Genomic DNA, 18,761 nt, shown 5'->3' with positions numbered 1-18,761 from the left:
TTAAGTTCTCCCATCATACTCATTTGATATCTTGACTGCATCAGTTTGGCAAACTTCTTACAAAGTCTGTCATTTATAGAACCAAAAATGATATCATCAACAAATATTTGCACTAAAAGTAAGTCCTTTCCATGGTTGAGGTAGAACATTGTTTTGTTAATAGTTCCTCTGTTAAATCCACTTTCCAGAAGAAACTGAGCTAATGTCTCATACCATGCTCTTGGAGCTTGCTTAAGGCCATAAAGTGCTTTATCAAGCCTGTAGACATGATTGGAAAATTTGGGATCTACAAATCCTGGAGGTTGTTCAACATATACTTCCTCTCCCAATTCTCCATTAAGAAAAGCACTTTTTACATCCATTTGAAAGACTTTAAACTTCTTGTGAGCAGCATAAGCCAAAAATATTCTTATGGCTTCCAATCTAGCAACTGGTGCAAATGTTTCATCATAATCAATTCCCTCATGTTGAGAGTATCCTTTTGCAACCAGCCTTGCTTTGTTCCTTGTAATTATGCCATCACTGTCAGTTTTGTTTCTGAACACCCATTTTGTACCAACAACTGATCTGTTCCTTGGTCTTGGCACTAGGGTCCAGACTTTATTTCTTTCAAATTCATTTAACTCTTCTTTCATTGCTTGCACCCAATCAACATCTTGAAGAGCTTCTTCCACTTTCTTTGGTTCAGTCTGTAAAAGAAAAGAATGATAAAGACATTCATTTGATGTAGCTGTTCTAGTTCTGACACCTGCATCAGGATTTCCAATAATTAAGTCAGGTGTATGTGCTTTAGTCCACTTCCTTGCAGATGGAAGGTTTTCTCTAGAACTGGATGCTACCCCATGATCCATGTTGTCTCCATCAATATTTTCTGATGCTCCCCCTGAAATTATGCTCTCTGAGTTGGATCCTTCATTATTTGAGTTTCCAGAAATATCAGGACATGAGTTTCCAGAATTATCAGAACTTGGCCCATCAGAACTTGAAGAGCCTGTTGTAGGTTCTGATTCTTCTTGAGATGTGGTTGGATCTTCAGTATGCTCCCCCTGCATATGTGCATTTTCCTTAGGCATAGTCACCACAGTTTCAATAACATCAGAGTTTACAGTATCAGAATTTACAGAATAAGAATTTAAAACTTCATTCTCGAATCTCAGCTGATCATGATCATTGAAATCTTCAAGTCCAGTAATCTTCTTATCATCAAAAGAGACATTGATAGATTCCATGACAACCCTTGTTCTTAAATTGTAGACTCTGAAGGCTTTTGTAGAAAGTGGATATCCAACAAAAATTCCTTCATCAGCTTTTAGATCAAATTTGGATAGCTGTTGGGGATGAGTCTTAAGAACAAAAAACTTGCATCCAAATACATGAAAATACTTCAGATTTGGCTTCTTTTTCTTCACCATCTCATATGGTGTTTTTCCATGCTTGTTAATGAGTGTTGCATTTTGAGTAAAACAAGCAGTCTGCACAGCTTCAGCCCAAAAGTAGGTTGGCAACTTTGCTTCAACAAGCATAGTTCGTGTAGCTTCAATAAGAGTTCTATTCTTTCTTTCAACAACTCCATTTTGTTGTGGAGTTCCAGGAGCAGAAAATTCCTGCTTTATTCCATGGTTTTTGCAGAACTCTTCCATGATCAAATTCTTAAACTCAGTGACATTATCACTTCTTATGATCTTGACAGAATCTTTGACCAATTTATCCAGTTGCTTGACATGATCAATCAAGATAGATGCAGTTTCACTTTTTGTGTGCAAGAAATACACCCATGTGTATCTTGTGAACTTATCCACTATGACCATAACATATTTCTTCTTTGCAATAGACATGACATTAACTGGACCAAATAGATTAACATATATAGGTGATAAGGCTTAAGAATTCATGATTCAGTCTTGCTCTTCAATGAAGATTTTCCTTGTTTTGCCTTCTGACATGAATCACAAAGGCCATCAGGAGCAAATACTGATATTGTGAAAGAGATGTGTCCTAAGTCCAATCATGTATGATGATTTAGGAATAACTTTTATGTAATCTGTTTTGATTTCATTGATATTAATAAAAGACTTGTTTTGGTTTTATTGCGGGCTTTATCTATTTAAGTGTTTAAATAAGATATACCATAGTTTAGAGTAAAGTTTTTTATGGATTATGATGAGATTATAATAATGAGACCTAAAAGATGATAACTCTAAACTTAAATATTTCCTGGTCGTAGGATTACTAACTGGTAATTAGTAATCCGCAAAGATCGGTACATACTATGCTTGCTTCATTATGAAGGATGTCTGTTCTCATAGACATTTGTGTGGTGACACTATAGCTAGTATGTAGGTGCTTATTATAGAATAAGTTCACTGAACATGACTCACACAGCTGAACAACTGATGGAGTTCACTCACGTGTCAGCAGTTGTTCAGATAGTGATAGTTGTACAAGTATCCTTAGACTTGAGGTCATCATAGTCATCTTGTGTACACTGAACTATGCTTTGGTTTAATTCTTAGTCTCCAGGACAATTATAAGGGCTCTACTGGGTATAGGAATTTGTACACGAAGATAGTGTATGATCAATAAAGGATCTACCCCTTCCAGTGAAGGATGAGAATGTTCAATGCTGATCCACTTATGCTAGTTCAGGAATCTCTGGCCAGAGTGAATGAAATTAGAAAGGAGTTTCTAATTTACATTAAATAGAACTAAGCATAGTGAATGGGAAAGCAAATGATTAAATAAGATAGGCTTGACACAAGTTCCATGCCTTTTATTTAATCGTGACATTGCAGGGTAGAAGGAATTGATTGTACGGTAACTACTCACTGAATAGGTTCTTGGTATTCTAAGCAGTGAATTCGTATTATCCGGATAGTCGCGATATGTTGAGAAGTATCCCTCACGATGTAGAATAAATACGATTAGTTTATTAATTAATCATATTTAATGAATTAGAGAATTTATATAAAATAATGATAAAATAGTTTTATTATTATTTATTTCTACTATCGGCTTAATATTGAACCTACAGGGTCACACCATAAAAGAGAATGATTTAATGGTGGATGAATTAATTAATTATGGCTGGTAATTATTTATTTGTGAAATAAATAATTAATTAGCAGATTTAATAATTGATTAAATGAGATTTAATTAATTCTTAATATTATTAATTAAGAATTTAATTTTGGAAATTAAATCAAGTGAGAGAATTATTTTTCTAAAGTGTTTAGAAAAGGGATTAATGATTAAAAGGTATTTTAATTATTAGTTAATTGGTTAATAAGAATAATCAATTAAAGGGTTAATAATAATAATATTTTGTGGAAAATTTTCAGCTGAAAATTTTGCCTATAAATATACTATTATAAACCCTATTTGCCTCAACCTCAAATAATTAACCCTAATTCTAAACTAGAACAAGAGGGAGGCAACTAATTCTCTCAACCTCTTCCTCCTCCATCACATTATACTCTTGGTGGATACCGGTGGAGTGCTTCACACTTGAGGAGCAGCTGCTAGGGATTTTCGTTCATCATTCTTGGATCGCTATTAAAGACCTCCATCTTTCCATTAACGTAAAGCTTCTTAAGGTAAACATACTGAACTACGAATTAAATATTATTTTTCGCATGAATCCTGCGGAGGGTTTCGGTTTTTTTTTAAGATCTAAATTTACGTGTTCGTTGCGTTTATGTGCTAAAAACCCTTCAATGGCGTCAGAGCTACTTGCGAAAAGATTTTAATTCGTTTATGTGTTTAACTGTTTTCGATATATGAGCATGTACGTGATTCGCCATGATTTGATGTTGATATAATATGCTTATATATGTATGGTTTTGAATATATGATATTTATGTGAATTGTATAATCATAAGATGATTATGTAATCTATATATATTCTGATATATACATGATTTATGTTTGTTCTAATTATGAGAATCATATTAGATACGGATTCTGAATTGGCTGCTGCAGATTTGCTGAAATCTGAGTCTGGTGTCCGATTTACGCAAACGAATACCCTATTCCATAGGTAAACGAGCGTCTGAACAAAACTGATAGCTAAATCTATCAACGACTCGCCTGTAAGGCGTTTGACGTCGTTTACTGCCCGTAAATAGTGATTCTTATTTTTCTGATTTGATTCTAATTTTTCTGATTTTTGTCAAAAAAATTTATGATTAGATCATGGATAATATGATATATTAAGATCAGATTATGTGTTTTAACATGCTTTTATGTGTTGTATGAGCATGGTGGATGGTTATGGCCGTTCGACCTTAGTGTAATGGTTTTGGTTTTGGTTTTAAATATGACTTGCATGTCGTTAATCTTTGTAATCATAAATCTCGAATGTAACTCGAGTTATTCTTGTAAGTTCATTATATTAGTTTTACTTTCAATCTATGTAATGTAATTGAAGACTCAAGAAGGTTGTCCAATGGAGGTCATACAAAGAAGAAGACGAGGCATACAAGAAGTCTAAACAAAGAAGAAGACTTATGTAATAAGTAGTTGTATTTATTTCCATCACCATATTAGATTGACCTTGATCTTTATCATGAGCTTGATAAAGATCACATAGGATGAGGCCATAACCAAACACATTTACTTTATTGCACTTTACATCTAATTGTTTATTTAATTTTATATATGAAATATATGCCTATGTTTACCATGCGATGATAGATTTAGGTGAACTTAAATCAATATAAGGCGTGCTCTAGAAAATCTAGAATAGGAATCGTTTATTGCCTTAACAATAATATTATGAATACAATCATGAGATTCTTGTATTTATGAAACACGTAATTAAATATGAATTTTCAATATTGAGAGAAAGGATGATTCTGTCAAAAGCATATTTCTATCTGTAAGAAAGGGGTATTAAGTGACGCCTCTTAACAATGCTCCCCCCGATCTGGGAATCATCTGATTATCGATTATTGATTTAAAATATTTAATTTAAAAGGAAGAATCTCTTTATAATATGATTATGATTGTAACGTAATATAATCCCTCTAAAATTAAATAATATCAAGTAGTAATTGGCCAATGACACAACGGGCTTGTGTCGGTCATAGCCTTCCAACATGGTAGAAAGTGGTTCTTATTTTTAAACATTGTCGTTTCGTGCTACAGCCGAGGGCTTTGATTTCGAAATAAGAAATACTTGTCTATTACATAGAGATGTGTACATTGAATTAGAATCTAAAGGTCGTTACGTGCTACAGCCGTGGGCCGTTGGAGACTGATTCAATTGTACGAAATATTGGGTTAGACTTGACTTAGAATATTGAGTTTGTCGTGCTACAGACGTGACTCAATTATTCAAGAGGCTAAAGTTTTATTAGGGAATAACATAAGATGTAATTGACAAGAGTTGTCTGCCTATTGAACATCACATGACGTTTCGTGCTACAGCCGATGTTGTGTGATGGAATGTAGGATCCCTATTCCCACTAGCATTATGAATGCTTAATTTTCCCTTAGGGGTTGTATAAATTAGATAAACTAGTGGGAGCCACTTATGAATAAAGACCCGATTCATATAGTTTCTTGAAATGAAATTGAATATTTGCTAAGTGTTGTTATGTGTTCATCATTTACAGATTTACTATATTCGTTATGTCTCCTACACTATCACTCCAGAGTATACTAGATGCTCACAAGTTGACTGGTCCTAATTTTGCTGACTGGCTTCGAAACTTGAGAATTGTTCTCAGGCTTGAGAAGCTGGAATATGTGCTTGACTCACCTAAGCCTACTGAACCTGCTAGCAATGCACATAATGATGAACATGTTGTGTATCGTAAGTGGATAGATGATGCAAATGTTGCTCAATGCATCATGCTAGCTTCCATGAACATTGAGCTACAGAAGCAACATGAGCATATGGATGCTCACACTATCCTTATGCATCTACAAGAGTTGTATGATGTGGCAGGGAGGACAGCTCGATATGAGATATCGAAGGAACTGTTCGGTTGTAGGATGTCTGAGGGATCATCTGTGAATGACCATGTACTTAAGATGATTAAATTTGATTGAACGTCTTGGATAACTTGGTTTTGCCATGGATGGGGATCTGAGCCAAGACTTGGTCTTGCAATCACTTTCGAGTTCGTTCTCGCAGTTTGTTGTGAACTTTCACATGAATAAGCTGGATGTCAGCCTTCCTGAACTCCACAACATGTTGAAGACTACGGAATCGAATTTTCCCCTAAGAAGAGTTATGTTCTTCTAATTGGTGAAGGTTCCAATCCTAAGAAAAGGAAGAAGAACCCTTCCAAGAAGAAGAAAGTAGGTGAGAAAAATCCGGTTCCACCAAAAGCTGAAGACCCCTAGAGCAAAGCTGTTTGCTTTCACTGTAACAAGGTGGGGCACTGGAAGAGGAACTGCAAGGTTTACCTTGCAGAATTGAAAAAAAAGAAGGGTAGTGAGACTACCGCTTCTGATTCAGGTATGTTCATGATCGAAGTTAATATGTCACTAAGTCAAATTTCTACTTGGGTATTAGATACCGCCTGTGGTTCTCATATTTGCAATTCGTTGCAAGGACTAAGGAGAAGTAGGACTCTTGAAGAAGTGGAGGTGATTCTACGGATGGGAAATGGAGCAAGAGTTGCTGCTGAAGCTGTAGGATCATTTTATTTACATATGCCTACGGGCAAGACTATTGTTCTAAATAATTGTTATTTTGTTCCCTCGATTGTGAGGAATATTATTTCTATTCCATGTTAGACTTGGCTGGATTTTCGTTTGTTATTCAGAATAATAAATGTTCAATTCTTAGAGATAACGTTCTTTATGGAAGTGGTATTTTAAAAAATGGTCTGTATGTATGTGACGTAGAACATAATTTACTACAAATTGAACATACTAATAAAAGAAAAAGGGATGATGAAAATTTCACTTTCTTGTGGCACTGCGGACTTGGTCATATTAGTTAAAATAGACTTCGGACATTGCATAAGGAAGGGTTACTTGACCCCTTTGATTTTGAATCATATCCTACATGTGAGTCTTGTCTATTGGGTAAAATGACCAAATCTCCATTTAGTGGACATGGAGAGAGGGCTGCAGATTTGCTAGGATTGGTACACACAGATGTATGTGGACCAATGTCTACGCAAGCCATGGGTGGATTTTCATACTTCATTGCTTTCATAGATGATCGATCTAGATTCAGATATGTGTATTTGATGAAAAACAAGTCTGAAGCCTTTGAAAAGTTCAAAGAATATAAGTATGAAGTGGAGAAACAAACCAAACATAGTATTATAACTCTTCAATCAGATCGAGGTGGTGAATACTTGAATGGAGAGTTTCTAGCTTATCTCAAAGAAAATGGTATAGTCTCCCAGTGGACTCCTCCATATACTCCGCAGTTGAATGGGGTATCTGAAAGGAGAAATCGAACTTTGTTAGACACGGTTCGGTCCATGATGAGCTATGTGAATCTTCCAGTATTCCTGTGGGGTTATGCATTGGAAACCTCAGCATATTTACTGAATAAGGTGCCTTCCAAATCTGTTCCTCAAACTCCATATGAGATATGGAAAGAAAGGAAACCGAGTCTTAAACACGTTAAGATTTGGGGATGTCCAGCTTATGTCAAGAAAGTTGACCCAGATAAGCTGGAATCTCGATCTGTAAAATGTAATTTTATGGGATATCCTAAAGAGACTTTATGGTATTACTTTTACACCGATCATCGGGTGTTTTTCTCCAGACATGCTACCTTCTTGGAAAAGCAGTTTATCCTTGAAGGAAACAGTGGGAGCAAAATTGAACTTGATGAAGTTCAAGAAGCACAAACTACTACGGATCAAGTGGAAACACCTGTTCAGACTGAACAACCTTTTGTGGAACAGCCCATTCGTAGGTCAGGGAGAGTGTCTCGCCAACCTGAGAGGTATTATGGCCTTGTCATTGAGAATGACAATGAGTTGTCAATCATTGATGATGACGACCCTGGACCTATAATGAGGCTATGAGTAGTGTTGACTCAGAGAAATGGCATTGTGCCATGAAATCCGAAATGGAATCTATGTATACCAACCAAGTATGGACTCTGGTTGAGGCACCTGAAGGTGTTAAGCCTATTGGGTGCAAGTGGGTATACAAAAGAAAGATTGGAGCAGATGGGCAGGTGGAGACCTATAAGGCCAGGCTCGTGGCAAAAGGATTCAGACAAAGGCATGGGATTGACTTTGATGAAACTTTTTTGCATGTAGCCCTGTTAAAATCAATTCGGATTTTGCTTGTGATTGCTGCTTACTACGACTATGAGATCTGGCAAATGGACGTGAAAACGGCCTTCCTCAATGGGAAACTTGAAGAGGAAGTGTATATGACATAGCTAGAGGGTTTTCTTTTCAAGGGAAATGAACACCTAGTGTGTAAGCTGCTGCGAACCATATATGGTTTAAAGCAAGCTTCTCATAGATGGAACATCCGTTTTGATGAGACAATCAAAGAGTTTGGTTTTATCAAAAACATAGATGAACCATGTGTCTACAAAAAGGTTAGTGGGAGTGCGGTAACATTTCTTGTATTGTATTGAAAGAGGAGACGTCAAGAGAGTTGACACACATAACAACGTAGCAGACCCACTCACAAAGCCACTTTCTCAAAGTCACTTTGATCGTCATAAAGACAAGATGGGTATTAGATACCAGAGTGATTGGCTTTAGTACAAGTGGGAGATTGAAAGAGATGTGTCCTAAGTCCAATCATGTATAATGATTTAGGAATAACTTTTATGTAATCTGTTTTTATTTCATTGATATTAATAAAAGACTTGTTTTGGTTTTATTGCGGGCTTTATCTATTTAAGTGTTTAAATAAGATATACCATAGTTTAGAATAAAGCTTTTTATGGATTATGATGAGATCATAATAATGAGACCTAAAAGATGATAACTCTAAACTTAATATTTCCTGGTCGTAGGATTACTAACTGGTAATTAGTAATTCGCAAAGATCGGTACATACTATGCTTGCTTCATTATGAAGGATGTCTGTTCTCATAGACATTTGTGTGGTGACACTATAGCTAGTATGTAGGTGCTTATTATAGAATAAGTTCACTGAACATGACTCACACAGCTGAACAACTGATGGAGTTCACTCACGTGTTAGCAGTTGTTCATATAGTGATAGTTGTACAAGTATCCTTAGATTTGAGGTCATCATAGTCATCTTGTGTACACTGAACTATGCTTTGGTTTAGTTCCTGGTCTCCAGGACAATTATAAGGGCTCTACTGGGTATAGGAATTTGTACATGAAGATAGTGTATAATCAATAAAGGATCTACCCCTTACAGTGAAGGAAGATAATGTTCAATGCTGATCCACTTATGCTAGTTCAGGAATCTCTGGCCAGAGTGAATGAAATTAGAAAGGAGTTTCTAATTTACATTAAATAGAACTAAGCATAGTGAATGGGAAAGCAAATGATTAAATAAGATAGGTTTGACACAAGTTCCATGCCTTTTATTTAATCGTGACATTGCAGGGTAGAAGGAATTGATTGTACGGTAACTACTCTCTGAATAGGTTCTTGGTATTCTAAGCAGTGAATTCGTATTATCCGGATAGTCGCGATATACTGAGAAGTATCCCTCACGATGTAGAATAAATATGATTAATTTATTAATTAATCATATTTAATAAATTAGAGAATTTATATAAATAATGATAAAATAGTTTTATTATTATTTATTTCTACTACCGGCTTAATATTGAACCTACAAGGTCACACCATAAAAGAGAATGATTTAATGGTGGAGGAATTAATTAATAATGGCTGGTAATTATTTATTTATGAAATAAATAATTAATTAGCAGATTTAATAATTGATTAAATGAGATTTAATTAATTCTTAATATTATTAATTAAGAATTTAATTTTGGAAATTAAATCAAGTGAGAGAATTATTTTTCTAAAGTGTTTAGAAAAGGGATTAATGATTAAAAGGTATTTTAATTATTAGTTAATTGGTTAATAAGAATAATTAAATTAAAGGATTAATAATAATAATATTTTATGGAAAATTTTCAGCTGAAAATTTTGCCTATAAATATACTATTATAAACCTTATTTGCCTCAACCCCAAATAATTAACCCTAATTCTAAAGTAGAACAAGAGGGAGACAACTAATTCTCTCAACCTCTTCCTCCTCCATCACATTGTACTCTTGGTGGATACCGGTGGAGTGCTTCACACTTGAGGAGCAGCTGCTAGGGATTTCCGTTCATCGTTCTTGGATCTCTATTAAAGACCTCCATCTTTCCATTAACGTAAAGCTTCTTAAGGTAAACATACTGAACTACGAATTAAATATTATTTTTTGCATGGATCCTGCGGAGGGTTTCGGTTTTTTTTTTTAAGATTTAAATTTACGTTTTCGTTGTATTTATGTGCTAAAAACCCTTCATTTTGGCAATCCTCTCACAAGATCTTTCTTGACTAGTTCATTTATATTTTTGAAATTTAAATGAGAGAGTTTTTTGTGCCAATCCCAGCTTTCTTCAATTGATGCCCTACTTAACAGACAGATTGCAGAACCATCGATACTTGTTGAAAGCTTGGCTTCATAAATGTTACCATGCCTGTATCCTTTCAGAACAACTTTGCCTGTAGATTTGCTTACAACTTCACAGTGTTCTTCAAAGAAATCCACATGATAACCTCTGTCATAAATTTGACTCACACTCAGCAGATTGTGTTTAAGTCCTGAGACCATAGCTACTTTTTCAATGATGACATTCCCAAGATTGATATTGCCATATCCCAGAGTTTTTCCAATATTGCCATCTCCATAAGAAACTCATGGGCCAGCTTTCTCCACAAAGTCTGATAGCAGGGCTCTATTTTCAGTCATATGTCCTGAACATCCACTGTCCAGAACTAGGATGTTCTTCCTGTTGCCCTGCAATCATAAAGACCACTAATGATTAGTTTTAAGAACCCAGACTTGCTTGGATCCTTTGGCCTTTTAAGTTTGTTAACATTTGCAGCGGATTTAGCATCAGAGTTTATGTTAACATTTTTCTTATCAGAATTTGCAATATCAGACTTTGCATCAGAACTTATACTAGAAGGAATAATGCTAACTTTCTTTACAGAAGGTTTTATTTGATAATAATCATAGTACAAACTATGATATTCCTTACAAGTATAAATGGAATGCCATAAACTACCACAATAAAAACAAGGATTTTTTGGCTTATATATAACAGACTGACTCTTAACTCCTGATTTTGAAGGTAAGGAGTTTATATTCTTATTCTTCCTGCAAAAAGAAGCCAGATTGTTAGAATTTCCATATATATGACATGTTTTTCTAGGAGCATTAGGAACAGGCTTGTTATTCCTAATGAACTAACAATGAGATTTACAGAAGGGGGGTTGAATGTAAATCTCAAAACTTTTTCAAGTTTTGAGCAGTTTCAAAGGCTATGTGTTTAAGATAAACAAGTGTATGAATTGCTTTAAGCTAATACAGACAGATATATATATTCAAACACTAATGTAAAGAACACAACAGACCTTAAAAACTTTTCTGGTGGATTGTTGTTCCACCAGAGATGGTATTTCAGAAAATCTGTGATTCAAGAAGTTGATCACAGCTGCGTCCTAGTACAAACTAGATAATTTTTCTCTCAAGATTTTTCTAAACAGCTCTGGAAAAATTCTTATCTAATTACTAGCTGCTACTTGGTTTATATATCACCAAGTTTACAAGTGAAGACAAAGATAAAAAGTACAATAATAAAATAAGTTCTCCACTTGTTTCTTCTCCATTTTACTCCAGTGCATTGTTGACTATTGCCTCTTTATGCTAGAGTAGAACGGCTGCTTTTTCTGATGTTCCTGAAATAGGCTACCACATCTCAGTTGTCTCTGTCAACCCATGTGCCTCTGTTTGTAGGTACAACTACCACTTGTCAACTGCTATTTAACAGAACATCCGTTGAAGCCTTCATCCGTTGATGGCTTTATCCGTTGATGCACTCATCCGTTGAAGGATGTTATCCGTTGAAGCTTTAGAGACATCCGTTGAAGCTTTGTTTCTCATCCGTTGAAGGTCTTTAAGTTATCCGTTGACACCATTTCATTTATACAAAATTACAAGGCATGAAATATTTACAATTGGCCTTCCTATCTGCATATCCTCTAGTAGTCAACATGACTTATAATTTCCCTCAACATTTAAGAATTATATCTCAAATTCAGAGACTGAAATGTGCTACAACACTAGACTTATTTCTAAGTAAAGCTACACCATCAACGGATAGCCAAAATGGTCTTATCCGTTGAGGCTACAAACACTAGATTTCTACTTAAGTGTTTTGTTAAACATATCATCAAACTAATGCACATATATTCCTAACAATCTCCCCCTATTTATGTCTATAAGAATTATAGACATAAATTCAAGGTTAACTTGATGATAACAAAACACTTAACAAATATATGAACTGAAACTAAGTAGAAATTTAAAAGTGCTGCAAAAGTGTATGTACTAGAAGGTAATTGAAGATTTACAGTATTTCCAAGGGTGCTCCTCTAGCCTGAGCAAATCATATTTTTCTTCTTTGTTCCCTGGTTTTCTTTCCTAGCACTTTGTCATTTTCCTCAATTTGGAGTTGGAGTTGTCTGAAGAATTCAGCTTCATCTTCATCACTGATATCCAACTTAGATTGCATTTCTTTGAGAGTTTCATTGCTGGCAATCTTGAGTTGGTCTTCAAGTCTGAAAAATCTTCTGACTCATTTATCATCTCTGAATTCCATCAACCAATGAGGTGATTTGTGAATTGAAGTTCCCCTTTCTTGAATGAGTAAGGTTCTGGGCAAAGCATTGGGCTCCCTCCAAGTTTTCCTTATGTTGGCAATCTTGTTGAGAATTTCAGTCTTGGCAGTCCTGGTAAAGCCAAAATCCTTTTGTATGGCTGAAAAGACTCTGATCAAGGTAGAGTAGCCTTCATTCAGAATCCTGTAGAGAGGCCATGTTCTTTCCCCAGCTCCTTTGTATCTGAACACCAATCTCTCTGGTAGCTGTCTGTAGGCAGAAATTCCCCTTACATCCTCCAGCTCATCCAGATAGAGTTCAATGTCTGAAATTTCTTTTATGTCACAGATGTGAACATAATCATCTTTAGAAATGGGTGGCTTAGGGTTAGGTTTATATTTTTGAGTGAATTTCTTAGAGTTTAGGGGAAGTGTAGATTTGGATTTTCTTTTCTGTTTCTTTGGTAGTGGAATAGTGGTTAAAAAGGTAGGCAAATTGATGGTGTCCCAATCAATAGGTTCCTTTTTTGGGATGATTGGTTCACCATGGATGTTTATAGTGGGATCAGCAACAAAGGGTTCAGGTATGGAAGGTAGAGATTTAGTTTCTTCAGTGTTGCCTTCACTCCTTCTATGTGCCTTGGCCTTTCTTCTGTTTCCCTTCTGCCATTCCTCTTTTTCCTCCATACTTTCACCAAATATACTCCCTAAAACCTCATCTAAGTTTGCAATCTTGTCTTCACCCCTGACTTCAATTCCTTTCTCATTTTCAACTGGACTTGACTTTAGCTTTTGTTCAAGCTTTGCTTGTGCTCTTTTGTCAGTCTTGAGTTTTTCAGCTTCTTTCTTTAACCTATTGGTTTCTTCCCTCTTGGCTATTGAGAATTTGGGATGTCCTTGCATCACACATATGCTCTTTCCCTCTCTAAAGATAATAGCCATGTTTCTCCTTACTGCCTCATCCATGGTCTCCTTGTGTTTTATGATGCTAGTACCCAAAACTTTGTCTTCATCAGGCTTTGGAAGAGGAAAGTCCACTTCTTTCATCTGAGCAAAGTCTAGAGGGTTCTTTGTGGAGTCCTTGCTGGATCTAGTGTTGGGCTTGAGAACCATAGGTTTTAGATTCTTGAAAGAAGTCTCTCCAACCTTATTTCTCCTTTCTGGCTTGTGCTCCATATTGATTGGTTCAACCTTTGTGCTATGTTTCACAGATATTGATTTATCTTGTGTAGAGCCAAACAACTGTTGCATCCTTTCATCAATTCTCCTCCTTTGCTCTTTCACTTGAATTTCAGCTGCTGCTAGCTGGATTAAATCAATTCCATCAGGCTTTCCTTTGATTTGAATGATTGGAGAAGTAGTGATGGCAGGAACTAGCACTTTAGATATTTGGATTTTTGTAGATGGCTCTCCTTCCCCTTCCCTTTTACTCTCCCCCTTTTTGTTATCATCAAGGAGAGGGGTCAAGCCCTGTGCTTTTGCCAGCTGCATAAGTAGATTTGTTTGAGATTGTTGGTTGTGAAGAATGGTGGCCACAGAATCTTCAATAACTTGAACTCTGTCTTCTAATTTGGCCAGCCTCTTTTCAGTATGTGATTCCTTTTTCAATCTCAACAAAATGTCCTTCATTGTACCATAGGGCATGACTGAATCCAATTTTTCAGAATTGTAGGATTTCAAGTCAGCAATATCATTTATGAGTTCATCCACACTCAGATTCTGTCTTACTTGCTGCAACTTCATGAGATGCAGTGAGTCCAAGTGAGCTATAAGGATAGCCTTTGTACCAGCATGAGAAGTTTTCTGAATGGCCTGTTGGATAGTAATGATTTGTTTGACTAAGGAGACATTGAATTGCCCTGTTGTATACTCCTTTGTTAAGGCCCATTCAGGTAGATTTGGAATCGAACTAGGGCCTTCATCTCCCCCTAAGTTCATGCTTCCATCAGAAGAAACAAAGTCATCATCATCAGAATTTACTCCAAATTCTTCAGATGACTCACCAGCTTTTGAAGGCATCTTGTTAATAGCAGCTTTGTCCCTTTGAAGAGATAATGTTGTATGTACTAGATGTAGTGTCTTTTCTGCCTCCATATTGCCCTGTGCAGCCAACAATTGATAGGCTAAAACAGGATGAGTAAAAGTGTTAGCATCCAAGGAAATGTTATCAATTACAGCTTTGTAATGTTGCTGAAATTGTCTTTCCTTTTCAGCATCATTCACAATCATTGACTCACTAGCAATGGCTGGATCCATCCATATATCTGCTGTACCTGCCTTTCTCTCATTTTCTCTATGTTCTTGCATCAGGGGCTCCCCCTGGCTCATACAACTCACTCCCTCACCTTCACCTACTAAGGTGGTACTCCTCTCACTTACTTTTGCCATGCTGGAAGAAATAGCATGCATATTTGAGCTCTCAATCTCTCCTTTTGCCTGGGAGCAACCCAGCCTCTCACTCAAATTGTCACTCCCTTCCCTCAGTCCTAGAAGTGATTGTACAGTAATCAAGTCTTCTACACTTGGAATTGTTTCAGTTATGTGTGTAGAGACTATCAACGGATGCAGAATAGCCGTTGAAGGTGAAACTGATGGTATCAACGGATAACTGCTGTTAAGCTTATCCGTTGAAGAACAACCACTTGTCAACGGATGAGTGATATCCGTTGAAGAAGGAAAAGAAGTAGAAATTGAAAGTGATATAACTGTTGAATCTGTGTAGATTGATATGAGTTTTGGTGACACAGATCCTTCAATTACATCTGAAAGAATTTGCGGGTGATCCAACAAATCATCTAAAAGATGATGATCACCTGTATTTGAGTGGGGCTCCTCCCTGAGTTGTAAAGAGGGAGAATCAGGAATTGATGGGAATAACATATCCACATCTAGAGATGGTGAAGAAGTGTGTGGTGATTGATGTGTGTTAATTGTGAGAGAATGAGGCTGTGACTCCACATTTGTTGGAGCCACATCAAACTGAGTTTGAGAAGGCATAGATACAGATGGATGTATCTGTGCAGTGTGTGCACCCTGTGTAGAAGATTGGGTTCTTGCTCTCTTTCTTCTAATAAAGGCTTTTGTTGGTGAGTGTTTGGCTTTAGTGTCCCTCCCTCGTTTGTTCTGTGTTCCTGGTTGGGAACTATTTTCAATAGTTACATCCTTTTGGGAGGATGCAGCTAGGGATATGCTAGTAACCTTTTCAACCACCACAGCTTTTTGAGAAACTGTGGCTTGGCTAGCTTGGGAAGCACTTATCTCTCCTTCCTTATCCTGGGGGTTTCTTTGATGTTCACCCCTCCCCTCACCACTCACACCCTGTTCACTCCCCTCAGGGTTAATGGTAGATGTTACAACTGTTGTCTTTTGAGAAACAACAGAGGTAGTTTTCTTTGTCTTTGATTTTGAAAGTTTAGTTTTGGTGACCTTGGTAGGAATCTGTTGGGGCATTGTCACAGATTCAATGGCCACACTAGAAGATAAAGAAATAGAGGGGTTGGAAGAAGTAGGAGTTGTAGAAGCAATTACCTCACTTACCTGAGGTGCATTCATGATTGGTAAATATACCAATGGCACACTGCTGTTGAGATCCATTCTCAATAAATCTGCAAGAACTCTTTTCTCTTGTGCCCAGCACTTGAGTTTATTATTCTCATTGGTTATGACCAAACCTTCAGCAACATGGTTAGCCAATAACATAAAGAATCTAGCATAATAGATGTTATTAGATCTATTAGCTTTGTTACCTAATCTAGTACCCAATTCTAGCATAACATAGTTGCTAAAATTAAAATACCTATCAGAAACAAGCATATAGAGCATATTAACAAGAGATGAAGTTATGGCATCAAAATTGCTAATTTTCCCAGAGAAAACCTTGATAAAGGCATCCCCAAGAAAACTCCATTCTTTCCTAAGGCCTTTTCTTTTAATACTCCCTAAACTAGCAGAGTTAAGAGAATAACCTATGGAATCTAACATGCTGGATACATCATTATCAGTGTATGGTGTCATGGCATTGTTCTCAGGTAATTTAAAACATGCTAGTAAATCATCACAGTTAACACAGTGATTTTTACCTTTGAGAGTGAAGGAGATAGTCATATCTATTGAGTTGAACTCAGCAGTTGTCCAAATCTCCTCAACTACTTCACAGTAAATCGTTGGGGCTTCCAGCATTGCATAGCTAAGTTTACAGTTTTTGATGAAGTCCATCATTTTGTGATAATCGGAGTGGGCTTCATTCTTTTCTACCAAAGCTATGAAAGTGTTCTTCTCATAGATGAATCCAGATTGAGACATAATCTTTACTACTGGTGCCATTGTTGTGAGTAGAAATTGCAGAGAATAACTTGAAGGTTTTGCAGAGAGAAAATGGTAAAAGCTTTGAAATTTCAAGAAAGCGTAAACTAAAAATGAAAAATCAGAAGGGCTTATATACTTTCTCAAATTAAAAAGCATAAATAAAAGATTAAACAATAAATATATGTAAGTGAATTTCAGCCGTTTAAGAATAAACTGTAAGTATTCTAAAAACTACCTTTAAAACAAATACATACAGCTGTATGTATGAGTATCAACGGTTAATACAATAGAATCAACGGCTGTGAAACACCTGAATCGACTGATGTAATATTTCAACGGATAAGGTAAACTGTCATCCGTTGAAGAGCACTTCAGTTTTATCCGTTGACGGATAAAAATTCCAGAAATGTATATGTCTTTCAACGGATAATGAACATCCGTTGACAGAACAATTTTGACTTTCAACGGATAGGGAATATCCGTTGATGGAATGATCTGTGTTAAAAATCAAATTTGTTCTAGCAGCTAATACATTTCAGGCTTCAATACAAATTGCAATAAGGACATGAATTTTAAGAGTAATTAAGCATACCTAGCTCACTTACCAATCTTGTGAATGTTGATTCATCAAGTGGCTTGGTAAATATGTCTGTAATTTGTTGTTCACTTGGAACAAAATGAAGTTCCACTGTACCGTTCATCACATGTTCCCTAATGAAGTGGTACTTGATATCAATGTGCTTGGTTCTTGAGTGCTGCACTGGATTTTCAGTAATGGCAATGGCACTTGTGTTGTCACAAAATATTGGAATTTTGTCAACAGTCATACCATAGTCAAATAACTGGTTCCTTATCCATAGTATTTGTGCACAGCAACTACCAGCTGCAATGTACTCAGCTTCAGCTGTTGATGTGGAAACAGAATTCTGCTTCTTGCTGAACCATGATACAAGCTTGTTCCCTAGAAATTGACAGGTGCCTGTTGTGCTTTTCCTGTCTATTTTGCAACCTGCATAATCTGCATCTGAGTAGCCAATTAGATCAAAACCAGAATCTCTAGGGTACCAAATTCCTAGATTTGGAGTTCCCTTGAGATATCTGAAAATTCTTTTAATAGCCACTAAGTGAGATTCTTTAGGGTCAGCTTGAAATCTAGCACAGAGACATGTAGAAAACATTATATCAGGTCTACTAGCAGTTAAATATAAAAGTGAGCCAACCATGCCTCTATAACTTGTAATATCCACAGACTTTTCAGCCTTGTTTAATTCAAGCTTAGTGGCAATGGCCATGGGAGTTTTTGCAGGTGAACAATCCATTAAGTCAAACTTCTTTAAAAGATCATAAATATATTTAGTTTGACTAATGAAAATTCCACCACTAACTTGTTTAACTTGTAACCCAAGAAAGTAAGTTAGCTCTCCCATCATGCTCATTTCATATTTACTTTGCATTAATTTAGCAAACTTTTTACAAAGCTTATCATCTGTGGATCCAAATATAATATCATCTACATAAATTTGTACAAGTATCTTAGAGCCATTAACATTTCTAAAGAAGAGAGTTTTGTCAACAATACCTCTTGTGAAATGATTATCTAGAAGGAACTTTGACAAAGTCTCATACCAGGCTCTAGGTGCTTGCTTT

This window comes from Apium graveolens, chromosome 9, assembly GCF_009905375.1.
Source record: "Apium graveolens cultivar Ventura chromosome 9, ASM990537v1, whole genome shotgun sequence".
NCBI classification, from domain to species: Eukaryota; Viridiplantae; Streptophyta; class Magnoliopsida; order Apiales; family Apiaceae; genus Apium; species Apium graveolens.
Note: the sequence above shows the minus strand (reverse complement) of the source record.